The sequence below is a fragment of the Brachycentrus maculatus genome, unplaced genomic scaffold, assembly GCF_059751285.1.
Source record: "Brachycentrus maculatus isolate JH-2025_06_01 unplaced genomic scaffold, ASM5975128v1 h1tg002140l, whole genome shotgun sequence".
Classification (NCBI taxonomy): domain Eukaryota; kingdom Metazoa; phylum Arthropoda; class Insecta; order Trichoptera; family Brachycentridae; genus Brachycentrus; species Brachycentrus maculatus.
The window spans coordinates 1-6,087 of NW_028282663.1; positions in this window are offsets into that span (position 1 = coordinate 1).

Below are 6,087 nucleotides of genomic sequence, written 5' to 3' on the forward strand. Positions count from 1 at the left end.
TCGCCAAAGGGAACTACTGATAGGTATGCAAAACAACTTCTGAGATTTGCACATACTTTGTGAACCCCTGATGTTTATTGCTCCTGCGATGAATTTGTTATTATTTAATTCTGCAGTTTGTGACAGATTTAATCAGTGATGCCTATCGAGATATGTACGACCTGCATTTCAGTTTCAGACAAGTATGTGTGCTGGCTTTGGGAAGTGTGAGATGAGTAGACGAAAAAAAGGAGAGCCACAATAGTGATAATATCAAAACTCATTTCAATGCCATCTGCGATATCAGCAGTCCTGCTATGAGAAGTGAGCAGGTGGTGGTCAGTGAGGTAGCTAAGGACGTGTGGCTATTTTTTTATGTGCAGAATGAACCATGCGTATATGATTGCGATTTCCGCTGAGCGCAGTTAGTTTTTCATGCAGGAGTTAATAACTTGGATGACTGCCTATTTGACATACTGGTCAAAATCCTATGCCCTTTGGGGAAGTGACCGTATCAATCTACAGCAGATCTATGCAATGACATAGGTGAACTCATGATTGATGTTTGACGGCTACTACTCAATTGCCTACATGGATTGCATGAGGAATACCCACATTTCCTGCATTTGGTGCTGATTATCAATGCAAGTCTGCCCCTCTATGCTGATTTTGTGTTGGTATTCGTTCAGCAGCAGGGCCACTGAATAGAAGGAGTAGACGCTGAGCAACATGGGGTTGGTAGAGTTAAGCATCTTGATCGCATATTGGTAGAGTTAGGAGAGCTTGCAATACTCTAGCACTATCATTAGCTACCCGATGTAGTAGCTCATGAACTATTTCAGCAGGTTTTGGTACTCATAATGCTGATACTCATCCTGCCCATCACATTGGTATTGAGAGGCTGTGAGCTACAGGATGATATAGGCGAGTCTGAGGTGGTATTCCTCAAACGCGTGGGGGTCTTCGTATTGGCATTCATGATTTCTCCCCTCTAAATATTATGTTTAAGAGAATGCAGCTTCAATAGTCAGGAGAGTCTTCATGTTTTGGCACACGTAACCCAAATAGGATACCACAATGCTGTCGGGCAGGCATAGATTATGGTGCAGGAGAGCCTGCAGTTTGGCAACAATCATTTTAATTATCTACGCACATCTCGCGTCATCGCCTTCATCCCTCCTGCAGCTGATGAGCACTACGATATACTATAACTTCTTATGTTTGATGATGGCTTCTTCAATTGTACGGACACTCACCCGATCGACGCACTCCTTCATCATGCCGTAAGCATTGTTTGATGGCTCTTCATGCCATTTATGGATATTTTAGAATACCATAAATTTTAGTTAATGTCTCAGTATGTGCTGGATGTAGACATCCAAAATGGCCCACTCGACCTGCTGGCTGTGGCAGTTACGCATGAAAATGCCCAGTATTTATATTGCATCACATGCCAATGCCTCATCCCCGCTCAGGTTGGTACTGTTGCTATTGTTATTCGAGGGTTTACTTAATTTTGATAACAAATCTGCCAGCACCATCGGCACTCTTTCAAAGCAAGATGCCTCGAAACTGTGGGTTTGCTTTTGCATGAATGCATGATAATGCAGCTTTGTGACAGTCTTCACATACGGATTGTCGTCCAGTTCGCCAATCTCGGCCGCTGCATGCATCAAAGTTGCAACCATCTTCACAGACCCCTCGAAGCTCTATCGACTCGACTCAAACTAACCTTGCCCAAAATGGCTTTCACATACAGAAGTGGGAGCTTGCACTCGACAAATGAGCTTGTAGGTCTGTATAAATAGCCATTACTGATAATACAATCCAAACTATTTCTCGACTGTCTCGTAAATTTGTATGCTCAGCTGCAGCAGCCAGGTAGCCTATTGAAGTACTACTAAAGCATGAGCAGGATTTGCCAATAGCTGAGACAGTTCATGGGTTATTGCCGTGAGCAGTTGCATGAATTTGCGCATGTGGCTGAACCCCCACTGCCTTCTCGTTATGATTTACCACAGGAATATACGGATTACTTGCACTCCTTCCATCTCGGTCTCCAGCATCTGCTCGCACCCACCCTCATATTCTCCTCTGTTGTTCATAGGTTTGTCGAATGTGTTTCCATAATTAAAGCCATACAGACTAGAGGAAGTGTTGCCATAGTTTACATAGTTCATGTGGCCATGACTCTTGTTGAGCATATTGGCGATTGCACTTTTGTAGCTATTAGTGACAATCTGAATAACGAACTTCGTATACTTTTCATGGGAGCAGTCATCGTAGTAGAAATGCAGCAGATTTTCCCACACATACCTGCTCTTTATCGCGCGGTGCATTGCTACCTTCTGGAGCTCAATCAAGGCCAACACTCGATGGTTGCTACTGAGCTGATAGGATGAAGGGTGCGAATTTTCCTACTTGGTGAGGTATTGGGCGAGCAATTCTGTATAGTTGAGCAGATTGCGCAGCTCGTGCAGCTCCCTTTATCCTTTTTTGATCATGTCATTAGGCGTATTGTTATGCTGGCTGTTCGAAAAATGATGCGGGTTGAGGATGCGGTCGAGGCATCTTTCGAGATGGTGCATTTGCTTGGAGCTGAACATAATTGAATCTGTCGAGTATTATATAATCTCACACTACGCGCACATTATTATATATGCCATAACCAACGTGAATAAACACAATCCATAAGGTCATAAAATATGCATATCATTTCATTGTTTCTTGGGCAAGATTACCTGCGTTGATGTTTGATGGTGCGGGTCATGTTAGTAGTTCCCTTCCGATGCCTGGCTGAACATTCGCATGAGATCCAGAGCATGCTTATTGTTTTGGGGGCTGCTTATCAGGGGTTGAACAGAGTTCCACATTGCAGGCATCATTGTATGCATTTGAACTGCACTCTACTCGATTGCTGGGTCGTTGACTTCGAGTATGACCGACCTGATGAGGTACTACACTTTTTTGCTAATCCTGAGGGCATCTTTGCTGCCTATTTTGTGTTGGCCGATGGTCTTCTAATGCTATTGTATGGCATCTGATATCCGAAATAGAGTCTCCACGATCAGATATTTATTGATGAGAATCTTCCGCATATCATTGTCCACAATCACCCTGTACTGCTTCTCGCTCAACCACTCCTCCAGTATCTTGTCTTTCCCTTAGCTAGAAGATGGTAAGTTCTGCCTCGCATTTCGGATGAGACTCTCGAGATATACAATGTGAGTGTGTTGCCGGTTCGCAGATACTTGAGAATGCAAAAGCTCTGCGGTTGTTGGTGCATTTTGGAGGAGCAGGCGATTGGCCCTATTGCAGTAGCACTTAATCAACTGCTCGATAAAACAAGGATACTCTCCATCGTAGGCGCGCAACATGATGGTATTTATATAAATTAGCTGCAAAATGTGGCAGTAAATAACGATAGACCTATTCAGTTCATGGCCAGGGCTCGCTGACTTACGCTATTCCCCAGATTAATCCTGCTGCTGGCTGTACCTTCGCCTCAATTATTCGACTCTCTCTTGCAGTGTGTGCCGATAGCCTATAACTTCGGGGTTTTACGATTCGTTATAGTCTTCAATGGAGGGGTTCTGATGCCAGAACATGCTCAGCCCATCCTAAATGTCCCAGTATAGTTTTTCGCACTCGAACTACTATTGCACTTGACTGTTTTGCTGTTGGCCGTGTTCGGTGGTGAGTTGGTCCACAAACTTGATAAATTTGTTCATATGCTTGTCCTTCAGATGCACACTCTCATTGTTCTCAATTTTCTTGAGGATGTCCTCCAACTCGGCATCCTCGTCGATGCCGTTGAATAGCTGCGCTTGCTCCTCGTCAAGTTGTTAATAAAACTGTGTCATCATCTCAACAGCTTTGACCTTTTCTGACTTCTTTGTGACTTTCGTGCTTTTCAAGAGGGCATTGACTTGGTCTTCGAAGAACTGCTCTGTGCAGAATAGATTATGAGATCGATAATGTTCCATCGAACAGTATGGCTTATTGCATTTCGGGCACTTATACTTCGGGTGCTTTTTATTACAAACAATACACTTTGCAATGGGAATGGGCGCTTCCTGTTATAGAGACGCAGCTTACGGCTATTGTTCGAAAGCAGTTATCTATTAAATGAGAACTCTTTTCTGCATCATGCTCTTGAGAGGTATTGGGATGTTTGTGAATCTATTATAAAATATAGAACTGGGACAACTTTGAGCTAAAACCTGCAAATTGTTATCCACGAATCTAGTATTCACTATAATAAAACTGATCATGACATAGGTGGGCTTTCTGTAGATAAAACATGGGACAAGCAATTTCCAATGCCATTCCTCGAAAGCAGGCCCAATTACCTTCAGGCTTACCTGCCAAAACGACCTCGCTTCCAACTAAATTAATACACGCAGCAAGATGGTCTCGTAGAAGATATAAGAGAGTTCAGTATTGCATTAAAAAGTAGATCACTGTGACGAGCAGCTGATCCGCCTACAAATATGTTCTGGTTCGTAAAAACCATGTAATCTGACTCTGTTGTGCAATATCAAAAGCATCATGAGCGTGGGCCGGAGCAAATCAGCTGCTAGCCTGATCTTGTTCACCAACAGGAGTACAGACCAAATGGAAGAGGAATACTTCGATGATGAGGAGTAAGAGGAACTAGAGGATGACGAGGATAGGCTGCTTAAACAGTTGAGGCATCAATACGAGAGCAACGGCACAACCGACGACACCATCGAAATACTCGGCGCATTAATCATATAGATTAAGTTCAATTGCGAAGAGCATTGCGCAAATATGCACAAGATGGTTATTAGTGCCCTTGACGAATTAGAAAAGAACTGCAAGAGCGAACATCGCGCCAATATCACTGATCTGCTCAACATACAACAATTCACAGGTAAGAATTCTGAGGAGTAATTGTGGGAAGAAGCAGGGCAATATGAAGACCAAGGGGAAGGCATCGAGGGAGACTTAGAGGAAGAGGAAGATGGATATATTGAGGGATAGTTTGATGCTTAGAGCTGATTATAGTTGTAAGTTGATTGGTGTTAATTGATGTAATAATATCGTTACTATGTAATAATAATGCTGATCTCATCACGCTCAATTTCAATTCAATGGTTTCTTCTATTTTAGTGAGTCACCCTGTTGCTTCTGTTCAGGTCCTTCTCCTCAGACTTTCTCTTTTTTATTGATGAATGGCTGAATGTGTTAATTCTTAATCATCGACATCAATCAGTTGGCCATCTTGTTTCCTTGGTTGCTTAAACTTTACAGCATCTTTTAGAAGCATGTTCGGCTCTTATGGCTCAGGTTCCTCTTATTTTTTCATTGAGGGGGATTATTCCTACTTGCTTGATTTTTCGGGAGAGTTTAGGCCTTATTTCATCTAAGAAGAGCCGAGAAGTGTTAGCCATGGTTATTTTCTAAATTCCGGAGCATTCTAATCTGAAGGCACGACCAAGTATGCGCATAGAGGATTCAATCTCGTGACTTGCCAGAGTTAATTCTATTAAAAGTCCTCCTTCTTTGAACTTTTCTTCTTGGAAGCAGTGTCCTTCTTGATATGCTTGGCCCTGCCTGGACTGCCTATGTCTCTATGCATAGAGTCGTCATCACTCTTATCGTCATTGGGGTTGCTCATGGGTTAGTCTAAATTAGTCACAGACAGAAGTGGGCAGTATTTAAATCAGCTTTTTATCCAACGAATAGCAATTATCTTATCGAATTATCTCGAATGTTTTCTGATCTCAGGCTAGCCATGATTTATACTTACTGTTATTAGCAAATTAATTATGTTGATGTGAATAATTGTTAACAATATATTGCTTACCGATATAAATAGATATGCATACGCTAATGTCACTGGTATGATAATTTCATGATAATGTAAGATAGTTCGCGAGTGCTCTTCGGCTATCATGGATCGATTCTGCTCCATCCTTCATATACAAACTATCTGCTCACGACTGTTTCTCCCCTTCACCCAAACTAAGCCCATCCGCATGGACATCAATTGAACCTCCGAAAATAGCAGAACGAACCAATCAATTAAGCACTGCAGTCTTTCAGGGGACAGCCACTATATCTCGAGCTTTATTTATAAAT